A 12,933-nucleotide genomic window follows, 5' to 3' on the forward strand; every position below is an offset into this window, starting at 1 on the left:
TATATACTTATTGTTAGTATTTCTCAATACTTTTACTCAACAAATTTCTTCGTTCTTTAAAGTGAAGAAAACATAACATACATTATCGCACTTCTATATGAACAAAGATTTGTAATATGAGTAATTTTGCTGTTGCTGTTTTTGGTTATAACTATGCTATTCAATAGCGAGTTCCCGATAATTTGGACATCGTCGATGAAAAATATACGGAAAAAAAATATATGTGATGACAATCTAATGTCACGAACAATTTGTAATATAAGTCTTGTCGCTCCTCGCGGTTTATTATAATAAGACCACAGGGTAGCTTTACAAGGGTCTCTGGCACCCAGCCTGGCAATATAACTATTTCTCGTTTCGCATCGCGCCTTTCTCTTTCCTCGTCTTTCGTATATAGACATATATACATATATAATATATTGCGTATATACATATATTGTATATGAATGGCGAGAAATGAAAGGAACAATTATCTCCAGCTGATACTCATCGCTTTCGCGATAAAGAAATCTTTCGTATACTTTTTCTTTATTTTTACAACTCTTGCGAAAACCCAAAGTTAATTATTTCATGTCCTCAACATTTTAAGTAAATAACCAAAAAAATTATCACGAATGGAAATCGGTATTATATGATTTTTAACAATATAATATATAAAAATGCTAATATTCAATATAATGCAGATGAATAAATGCCGCACAAATATTGCATAAATATAAATATAAACAAGCATTTAAATCTCCATCAAATAATTTAAATTACAAATTTTTGCCTACTTTCTTTCTCTTTTTAAGTCAATCGAGTAAATCCAGTTGGTTAAGCATGTTCGCCCGATAATATTGACGTGATAGTACATCCCTATTTACGCTTCGTCGAGTGCGAGGGACAATGCAGGATCAATACGACGATCGAAAGATCGTCATCAAATACGAGTACGCTATGTCTGCAAACACGATAGGTTCGCTCGCGTAAAAATCGAGTTTCCCGGCTCTTTTATTCTCTCTAAAAAACACGGTCGACACGAATAAACTCGAACGGTGTAATCTTCAATAGCGTATTTCAACGCGAATAAATTTTTCCTCCTATATCGTGACGTACTTGCGTGCGAAATAATTATCGTTATCGCATTTAGATGTCTAAACGTGCCGCTTGTATAACCACCGTTACGGTCCGTCGTTCGTTCGAAAAGTTTCGGAAAATTTTTGTGGCGTTAGTGACGGCGTGCACCTCGAACACACGACGATAGATAATGCATACTCTCGCAAATTTGAACCACGCGATTCCGAACGAGTCCGCGACGCAGTGGCACGTTAATTAAAGTTTGAATTTAACTTCTAGCGCGGTCGAAACGGCTGCCAAAAGTATCGCGGTAATTCTGCGCCGCGATCTAAATGTACGCCTACAATTCGAAAAAGAGGATCGAATCACGGTCATTGTAGATTTCACGAAATCGACGTTAAATATATATAGTAATATGTACGTGTGTCTCCGTCGTTTCCACGTGCACGGGAATACAGCGTACGCATAATAGCTAGTTGAATTATAAGATTGCCGTGGACACTTGCCAAGGCAATATCAAACTTTAAGCTCCCTTCCCAGGACCATTTACCCATCTACGCGCATGCACATAGACAATATACGCACACGCGACAATCGCGACGGTAAGCTTCGTTATCACGCACGTCCACGTGTGAGCTGATACGCTACGGCTTAGCTCCTTTACGCCCCCTCGACTGGCCGGCGTTCCCTTCAACGACGTGATCCTGATTATGGATCGCTCCGAGACAAATTAATGACTAGCACCACGGGTGAGCGTCTATCATCGTTTGAATGGCAACGCAATTTTATGTCATTTTTAAAACACATCTCTTCTCTAGAAACAGTTGTCTCTAATATTGAATTAGGGAAAATTTGTGTGTGTGTGTGTGTGTGTGTGTGTATATATATGCATATTTTGCATGTATTATATTTTTTGATAAAAGCGAAACAGACTAAAACTTAGAATTTCTAGCATAATTTATCTTAACAAGAGTTTTTTTTCAATATTCTTTATTATAATTTAAAAATGGAGTACTAGCACGAATAATTTAATAATTATCTTCATGCTGAATAGAATTCCGCGAGTAACAGCAATTGTCATTTCCTCATTGATAAGGTCTTAACAAAGGACACTTTAGCAAGAGGGTGACACGGGTACTCTTCGAGCAGTTGCCTCACAACGAGAAGAGAGCGACCTCGTTCGTTGAAACGTGCGCAAATAAAATTGAAGGGAAGAAGAGTCGTTCCCCGCCCGAGGGAACGCGTGATTACGATAATTCGATCAAGGATCTTCGTCCTGCCGTCGAAACGACGACGCTAGCCATCGTCGATGCTGAAGAAAGAGACTTAAAACATAGTTTGTTTATTCCGGTCACAATGTGAGTCACTGCCAAACCCTCCGACCCTTCGACGTTGCACCCGACGACGTAGTGACGCTAATGCATATTCAATGTTACGCCCATGCTCAGAATTTCTAGCGTGGCACGGTAACTCTATCGGAACGAAGAGAGTCTTCTTCTCGAAGAACGATGTCTCGCACTTATCGATTTATTCAAGAGCATTCGTTAGTATGAAGTGTACGTAAGTTTGCTGCGCATGTATATTGATGAATAGCTCATCACGTCTTTCGGCCACAGATTTGTAAACATAAGAGATTGGAATTAACTTTCGGTTGTAAAATTCAAATATTTTTTTCGTTTCTGTATTTAATCAATGTACAAAACGAATATTAAATGAATTACCAAATATTGTAAAATATATCCACTGACCAACCGCGAAGCAAACTTTTCCTTAGCAAAGAAAATATAATTATTAACCATTTTTCCACGCTTTTTAAATTTCAATATTAAATATCTTGATATTTTTGAATTAAAAAACTCGGCTGAAATAAATTTGAAATTAAATAAAGAACAAAATTTTTTTTATTCGCCGTATATTCTAAAGCTTAATTTGCGAGAAACTCTCTCTTACTTTTGGTCGCTTACAAGTTGAAAACTATTGGCCTTTTCACTGAGAAGAAAAATTGACTTCATTAATTAGTAAAAAAATTCATATATAATTGCAAAATTTAAGAAATTCTATTTTAGGATCGCTCTCGAACTTTTATAACAATATGAAACTTTGTTTATTTATTAGATTCTTTTAGATGTTATTGATACAATGGCAATTTGACGCATAAACTGAATGAAATCACTTAATTTAAAAGCGCGTGATGTGAAAGGTGATGAGATGGTTATTATTATTATAATTCACATTTTATTTCGTCGATATCGCAGCTTTTAGTAAAGGAATTCTTTGCAATTTCTCGATCGTATTATAGTCGCTTTCGGAATGATTGATTTCTCTCGAAGCTGGGTAAAATGCCTTTTTAGCGAGTGTTCTCTCACACGTATGTGCATGCACATTCAATCACGTTTACACGCAAAGTTCTTATTTCTTAGTATTCCTGCGACGTAGTATATAGGTGCTATGTAAGGCGCGATTGAATAGGTATGATAAGCGCTTTATACAATTCCACACTCCGATCTTTGCATTATATGGTCTATACCACTGAATCCTTTGACACAATCCGTAAATGCATTCTGCAGTCGCATTTTCAATTTTTTGTAACTTCGATAAAAATTCAATATAAACCTGCTAAACAAAGAAAGGCGATAGTTGCAGCAATATCTTGAAAATCGACAATATGACATTCTGTGTAGAAGCAAAGAAAAGAAAGAAGATATGACATTTGGACCAGTAATCACAAAAGAAATCAAAAGAAGGCCAATACTGCATTGTGTAGCATTGTGTTTTTGTGAGCAAGTTGGTCAAGAAATACTTGCACAAATGTTTATTATATCGATGTAATACTGCCTCAATTTTAAAGACATATTGGCGCGCAAATCATTTCTTAGTTCCTCTCGAAGATGAGTCTCTTCGTCCTCGAGGCAATTTCATTCTTGAGTGGCCGTATTGCATCGTATTCTTGGCAAAATAGCAAAGCATCGTAGTTCGTCGAATGACTATCATCGAAAAATAAATACAAAAGCAATAAAAATCTATGACATCAAGCGGATGCAGTTAAACTCTAGTGTGTGCCAACAGTTGACAATTTCATCTGCCATAGCAAATAACATTGATCACATCATTAATAATGTGTTATTTTCTAATGTTCTACTATATCTCTTTCTTTCTCTTTTTATAATCATAATTCATTATTCACTTAAAACTTATCATTAATTTGATAGAAAAAAGTTATCAATAAGTAAAGAATTGGTTTATTGTCAAGTTTTTAAATAACGTTCAAGAATTGTGTATATCTTATAATTAATTAATTGTGTATATCTCTAATATCTTTTGATAAAAAATCATCCGAGATCACGCAGCCCAAGAATGGCTTGGAATGATCCTTTGAAGTCCCTACAATCGGAAAAGAAGCGCAAATCTTTAGCAGAAACGTTTCCTCGCCAGGCGGATTACGTGGTGTAGGATAACGTTCCACAATCACGCGATGACTCTCCACCTTTTAACCCTGGGGTTAAGTACGTCTTAGTTTCTGTAAAAGCTCTCTCTCTCCTTTTCTCTCCTTTCTCTCTCTCTCTCTCTCTCTCTCTCTCTCTCTGTGCAGTAATTTTCCGGGCTCGTACATCTTCGTCCGCTTCGTCATCTCTTAAACATTTTAGATTTTATCACGGAGTGCACCCTCTTGTACATCCAAAACACTGTCATAATCAACGAGCTTTCGTCGCGCCACGTAAAAGCATGTCAGTATAAAATAAACTACCTCTTCTCACTTTTACTGCGCTTTTCACGGACTGATGTTCTTAGAATGAAATTTTCTGGCAAGTACAACAAACGCATAAAAACTACGTATCAAAACCAAAGATATTCCTCTTATAACACGAAATAATGAAATTCACAAAAAAAACAATAAGAAAATATCGTTACAATGCAATTTTATTCTCACCCTTAAATCGATAGATTGTTCCGTAAAGAAAGAGACAAGGGAATCAATCATTGCAAGAAAGTCATGAATAAATGTCTTTCATGTATGATTCAGAAAAATTAATTACTTGTATTTTCCTAAAGAATATTGTGTATATAAAAAGGAGAGTGAACAAAATATCAAGACATCAAAAATATCAAAACTATCTATTCGTAATATTTTTTGAGAAAAAAAAAGCGCATAATTGCACAGAATTGTTATCTTATCTTTGAAAACTTGTCTTTTTTATGCAAAGTAACTGCATAATAAAACGGATTTATGTAATATTTCTCTCTTTAAACCTTATTAGAGATAAAATTCCCGTAATACGCCATGTAAAGTTTAATATCGCCTCACGACAGACTGAAATAGCATTCAGACCGGAAAGAATTATCACCGCGAAGCACGTTAAAGTTCCAACTTCGTGGGAGAAGCAGCCGCTTCTCTCCTGTGGCGCGGTATCTCTCATCTATAAATTATAATATGTAAATTGGCGGTAACGGTAGGGGGGAGGGGGAGAGTCGGGGTACTCGATACGCATTTACGATGGTAGATAGGTGGTCTGGCAATTACAGCGGCTTACTGTACATACAAATTGCGTTCTCTCTTTAGTACCATTTACCACCCTCTCTGGCACGGCCGCAGCAACACCGAAATTCACCGTACCGAGAGTCGTAGTTATATGAAACCAGACACTACCGAGGAATTACCGAAGTAAGAAGTCGCCCTGATAGTCTGGCACACAATTTTCTTTTTTCCGCTCCGTACCAGCCAAGCCCATCGCTTAAAATCCTCGTTTGTCCTTATGGAATTATTTTCCTCCGGCATAACGGGCCAAGGAATTTTCCGACCAAACAGGGTGCAAGCATTGAATAAAATATTCGTATTTTCATATGCATAGAAAATTTGTTTTCATTATAGTTTATAATCGAATTGTATTCGATCATTAAAATTAGTTAATCATATTATTATGATAACTTTTTCACATATTTATACAACTATATAAAAAAATATATTTATATATGTCAAGTTCAAGATTTTTCAAATTTAAATCCTAGATTTGTGTGCTAAACAATGTGTATCTACTGCTATTACGCGAGTTATGTAACTAGATTTTTAATGCTTATGTATATTATACGTTATTAAGCAATAATTCATAAATCATAATAAACAAAATAAATAGCAACCAAAAAATCCGATGCCTTTAATGCACGTGGAAGAAACGCTCGTTTAATAGAAATTTTTCATCGATTTTCCTTTTATTATACTTTTTAATCGTTCTTATTTTTAATAAAACTTTCCATGAAAAATAAGACATTATTAGATAATATAAAGAAATAAAAATTACAAAAAGATGTAATGTAAGAACACATTATAAAACGGAGAGAACAAAATTATATCATAAATAAAAATATGTTCCTTTTTTCGCTTAATTACTTTTCAAAACTACATTATTTAGCTCGAAACTACAACAGTGTATGCTTCAATTCTTCGCAGTACAAGTACATCGTACGTTGTTTTCGAGAGAGGCAATAAAAATCGGAATTTATCGTGCGGTAAATACGTTAAACGAAATTACGATTAAAACTGTAAGAACGATATAACCGAATTTAGCCCGTAGCTGGTTGCAAACGCATTATCTAGCTTTGTATATGGGCGTGAAAATTCATCCTATTGTTATTACATTTTTACGACATTAACATTGCGTCGCTTTTTAACACACGGAATCATTAAACAAAATGTATATCGTAAATTATTTGATTTCTATCTTTGAATCAATTTTTTATTTTTAATATATTTTCGAGGTGTTTAAATATGTAAAGTTGTTCGATATTATTCTCACATTATATGCGGCGTCAGCCGTATGTATTATTCAATACACTCTATATATATGATTTTGGTATTGCGCTGATGCAAAACTGGCAAGATTCTCGCAGCACCTCGTGCCGCATGAGAGAATTGCGATACTGGAAATATCGAGTGGCGCAGAAAATTGATAGCCTAAATGCACCCTGGATTTCGCATGCACTCGCTTTGGCAATTGTTCACGATCACTCACAGAGCATATTAAAACGCGCGTGCGGTAAAGGCAAAGCATACTAATGGTCCTACATATTTTAGTCAATAACTATCCAAATAGAAATTTTACTTAATTAATTGTTAAAAAAAAAAAAATATTATATATATTCAATAACATATATAGTATATATTTAAATTTAAAAAAACTTTTTTTTAAATATGTATTTATAATTCATATAATGTGTGTTTCTCTCTCGTTATTTTTTTCTGTTTTTTTTTTTAATTTACAGAACATGTTTTACATGAGAAAAATTATTTAAAAAGCGAGCATTATTTTCTTAGATATCCATATTAGTACATATTTGCTACAAGCATTGTCGCATATTATCAAGGGACAACCGTTACGAGTGGATATAACTAAAACAGACATAGACATCTAGTTGAGATTCGGGTCAGCGGCGCAGACTTGTCCCCATGCTTTTCCTGAGTATCGACGAAACGTCGACGAAGGGGCGGTAGACAGAGGAGAAGGGGCGAAGAAGGGGACGATGGACAAATTATCTGCCATCCTTGCCCGGACGGTCCTCCTCGTCGAGCTGTCCTGCCATCCTGCGGAGGAAATCCCTCCGCGAAAACCCCGCACCCTAATAGCCGCCCACGGGAACGCGACGGGACTCCCGATGGACCGGACGAAATCTCGTGCATTGTGCAATCCGCCGCCAACTAACCCCTTCCCTTCCCCGCTTGCCCTTAACATACACCCCAGGCTGTCGAGCCCGCGAGAGGTAGGGGGCACACTTCTTCCAATTCGCCAGAGTTGTGCATTCGACGGGAGATGGGAAGATATTAGGGAAATCTCTTTTCTGCCTCCCCCTTCCCCTCCCTTCCCCTTCTCTTCTTCCTTCTATTATCCTATCTTTCCTTCCACCGTTTACCTTTCGAAGCACACAGGTGCACCTTCAGATCTTTACTTTGCGATATTTCGGCCCCTGCACTATGTGAAATTATATGTATATGTGCCAAATGAAGAGCAAGACTAGTAGATGGCCAATGTTTTGACAATGAAAGAGTTGATTTTTTTCGTCTCGCGTATCACGCATCTAGTTTATCTGCACGGAATGCTATTTTTACTCCCTATTGTGTAATATTCCGATTGTCGAAAATATAATAGTAATACGAATTAGTTTAACTTACAAATATATTGGTGTAGCAAATATTTTTGTACTTAAATATTTGTGCATTTAAAAGCCACACAAGGAGATAAATTTAAATAAAATAAAATAATCGATTTAACATAATAAAAACGGAAAAAAACAAATTTTTCTTAAATAACGGAATAAAGTTGTGTTTGAATAAAACTATTTTAATTAATCGAGACGAATGGAATTTAATGGAAATGCAGATCTAATGATCGAGACGTATAAAGCATATGTGAACGAAAGCAAAAACGAGAGGCATTAGCCGCTAGCCTCGACGAAGGCGTTTCCCTTTATAGGACGAATTAAGTCGGTTTTACGAGCTATGTGTCAAGATCCCTTTTTACGATCGACTGGTTCCCGTAAAGCTACCGGTCAAATGATTCCACGAAATATTGTACCCGTAACCACGCCTTTTATGAAACATCATCCGGAAAATGATACTATGTCGCACAAATGTTGTTTTTCATATTATTGTTGAAAAATCTCTTTGATCTTATCTATTTGCAACACGGAAAGTATGCTAAACGAAAAATAAAAAAAATAATTTGCATGGTTTTTCATTGACTAATATAATCGTAAAACATAACGCTCCATAAAATTACTTTTAATTCATCCGAAAAATAGAAAAGACATATCAAGGCATAAAATAACTAATGTCAATAACAGTAATCGATAATATATAGTAAAAATGTTAAATTTTACGTTATCATATAACGAAAAATTATTGAATAATAGTCCCCGAAATAATAAATACATACGAATAAATTTCATACAAACAATAATATTACAAAATTAAAAATATCGTGCACAAATTCTTTTAATTAGAATCTTTCTGTAAAAAAATATATTTTACAAAATTGTTTCAACTGTCATAATTTTAATCCTGTTTCTAAATCTATATTCATGCATATGTAAAAAATAGTACGCATCTTTTATACATATTAAGCTGCTCTACAACATGTGCAAAGCTCATTAAGGTCGAAGAAAGCATTTGTAAATGTTTCTTTGAAACAAACAATTTTTTTATGTTTTCCTCGAGTCGAGAGTAAAAAAGAGGTACCCCGGCAAAAAGAGTCCTTTAAAAAGAGTCATAGTTGAAGTCCTTACCATTGTCGGTCGGGGCGAGTCTGCGATGATCAGCAGCAGAAATCGCAGAGCGAGGAACAATGCGGGCGTCGCACTTCTAGGAAATGTACCGCGATAGCGTCTACTCGTTACAGCTCATAAAACTATTCGCTTTATGCTTCACGTCCGGAGACATTTTTACGAAAAAAAGGAGGAAAGGCTACGAAAATATACAAATACTGGCGAGTAGTAAGTAGTATAAATGGACAAATATCGAATGAAAAAACGCGAAAGTAGAGGGCCAGTCGGAAATAGATTTCGATCCTATCGAAATGATTTTGGGCTCGTAGCCAAGCGCGATCCGGTAGGTGTTATCCGTGCGAAATTATTCGTCCTTACGAATGAATCCCGCCCGATCTTTCACGGTAACCTTGCGTGTCTGTTTTCCTCGTCTCAGATCGAAAGGAAGGCATTACGTGTCATTGGACAGCAAATTTGCAATTTTTAAGCGGCTGCTTCTTTCGTCGATACTACCATCCCAAATAACAATGGAAGACCTGTTTAGAGAAGCTTTTATGTTAAACTGACATTAAACTCCCCATCACAGCGCAATAATTGCGTTATTTTTCTTCTTTCTTTTTTTGAGAAAGTATTAGTTTGAAAAATCATGATTTTTTTTAGAAAATTTAAAAATGAAATAAATAATCTCCCTGGAAATACAACTTGAAAAGAACGTGTCGTGTATAAAATGAGTTATGTAATGCTTCTTTCTAATATATAATATCTAATATGTATATAATATTTTTTTATAATTATATAATAAAAATAGAAGAAAATCCGTTTTTCTTCAAATATATGTTCATTATATTTTGTAGTTTTTAGTAGATAAAAAATATATTTCTCTTCAGTATGTTTAGCAACAACTTAATTGTGGTGTACATGTAGAAATCAAAATACAAAAGCCGCATACCGGTGCGCCAGATAGGAAGCAACTAAGAGGATTAGTAGCCAAATGGCTGGGTGGCGGTAAACTAAAACAAATATTACCGGCGAAAGGGGGTCGCAAGTTAAATGTAATTAAGCCACTAAATACTACATAATTACTAAATGACGGAGGAAAAAAGATACTCTCGGTGCTCTGGATTTTGTTTCAAAAATCCAATCTTGATATTTCAAAGTGATCTCATCGAAATTTCAATGTATAAAATTTGCCTAAAATTGCGAGATTCAGCCGTCTAAATTGCAAGAAATAGCGAAATGGATACAAAATATGAGACTGGGCAGTTAAAAGTTGAAGACGCGTTAGCGCCAAACTGTTTCGACGTAATGGCCAAAGTTCCTGTCGTCCCGCCCCGTTCGTCGTGCCCTTTTATTATTTTATATTTCGCGGCATCGTGTGGCGTGTGGTGCACAGCACGCCAGTTGGAGATAACAGAAATTATACTTGCGTTTAAAAGTGGAACAACTGTTAGAGACGTCGCGAAACTTTAATACTGCGATGATACCGGGCCGATTTCATCTTCGCGCGAGAATCCCCAAACCTTCACCTCCAAGTCTAATTCCCCGATAAGTCTGTGCACGTGTGCAACTTTCGCCGAGGTAGTCTAAGACCGAAAACGTTGAACATTTAAATACCGATATAAAATAAAAGGATGGCAAATATATAATTCTTTCGGATGATTTTAGGAAATGGAGTTAAAAATGACGAATCTTATCAGAGAAGAAATGACAGTTTCGCTAAATGTAAGAAATCTCATCTCCCATTATTTTTATCATCAGCCCTTTTACAGAGTTTAAAACATAAAGATAATTATTGCCTAGCTTTGAAAATCATACAAAATGATTCGCGACTACCGTATGAAGAAAAATTTTTTATTTATGTATGAGAAAATAATCCGTATAAAATAATATCTTAAACAAAAAAGTTATATATATATAAAACTTTTTGATTTTTAATTTAAAGCTTAAGATTAGAAATATTCTTAGTTTTTTTCAAAATTGAATAAAGAATGAAAATTATTTATGTGCATCCCTTAATTCACGGAGAGATCTTTATTTCCTATTACGTACAATGTACGCACACACATGAAAAATATTCTTTCAGAAGATTTTCGTTTGACATTTAAATAAGGAAACTCTCTCCGTTTCATATGCTACTCACGAACTACACCGATAGTATAGTATCATATGTATAGATTATGGACTGCGAAGTACATACGTGCGTGCGAGAGCGTTCTCAGACGGTTGCGAATATCAACGAGCCGACGGCATCACGAGTGCATAAATACGCATACGGAAACGGAAAGCTCGTGATATCGCACAACAGCGAGCATTAGCAAAGCGTTTCTTCGCATGCGTCATCGGGGTACACCTTGCGATTGCAGATTAGCGGGCAGGACGTTTCCGCCGGGACGCACGTTTCCCGCGGCCTGGTCGACTTGTTACAGGCACGTACACGCGCGTTTCCTCGTGCAAACATGCAATCCGCCCGCTACACGCACGTATACGGCCGTATATAATATAGTGGATCCGCAGCGCGCGTCCGTAATGTAATCATGGGTGACACAATTAATCACTGGACCATCCAACCCCGCCAGGCCATTAGCGATTGCGACACACTCAGGTTCTCGTTGATAGGAGGATGCGTTTCGCATACTCACACACACACACACACACACACAAACGGCACGTGTGAACGCACACACATGCGAAAAGATTGGAAAGCACGCGGGGAAAGAGAGGTAGATCCGTTATATATCGGTCGTTTATGATCGACGGTCATTAGGATCTTTTTCCCGATTTTATGCGGAGGTCATGCGCGTGATTAATTGGCGCCATTGTGTATCGCTAGATTATTATACTAGATGCAAGTGGTGGTGGATCCTATCGATCCGCCGCCAGCGACCGATTGGTTCCCCGGGTGTTGTGAAATCTATTTCATAGAGTTATGTCCTAACTATGATTTCGATATATTAACGAGGCGCAGCTATGATTTCGCGATTTACATAAATGCAGCTCTCTACGCTTTAATCAGAAATTATTTATCTGTACTATTTGAAAGATTCAGTCTAATCTAGTATCTTTTAATAATATCTTTTAAAAATATAGGTTATATAATTGTAAGCCAGATCCAGACCAAGAGAAAAAATATGAACAATCACCGAATATTAGCGAATATCAGTAGAAGAAGAGAGAGCATCATTTAATTTATAATTCCATAAAAATTTATTTTATACGTTTTGTTAATTTTATAGAAAATAATTTAAAAAAATAAAATATACATTAATAATTAATATCTTTTCAAGCTCGTTCGCTGATATTCGTTTGTAATCGTTCGTGCTCGTTCACCCGATTTTAAGCCATCAAACATGTATTTGCCCTTTACAGCTGTATATATAATATATACATAGAATATATTAATATTTTTTATGGAACACGCGTTCGTGGGTTATAAATTTAATATTACTGTATGGATTTTTGATATGGATTTTTCTTCTTTTAAAATAGCTCCAAATTCATTAGGCTTCAAGAATACCAAGTTTTTTTTAGTTATATGCAATGCCAAACAGAATAATCTCTACTTATATAAATATTATAAAAAATATCTTTTTAATTTATTAATACTTGAAATTTTTAATTAAATTC

At 35.7% G+C, this 12,933-nt stretch overlaps 1 protein-coding gene across 2 annotated transcripts in view; it reads right to left on the bottom strand.

Moving 5' to 3' along the window:
* LOC115232839 (ubiquitin-related modifier 1) overlaps window positions 1-12,933 on the bottom strand; it is a 162,889-nt gene that overhangs the window by 144,135 nt on the left and 5,821 nt on the right. The window lies entirely within an intron of this gene.

This window comes from Formica exsecta, unplaced genomic scaffold (genome assembly GCF_003651465.1).
Source record: "Formica exsecta isolate Colony F162 unplaced genomic scaffold, ASM365146v1 scaffold15, whole genome shotgun sequence".
In the NCBI taxonomy this organism is placed as follows: Eukaryota; Metazoa; Arthropoda; class Insecta; order Hymenoptera; family Formicidae; genus Formica; species Formica exsecta.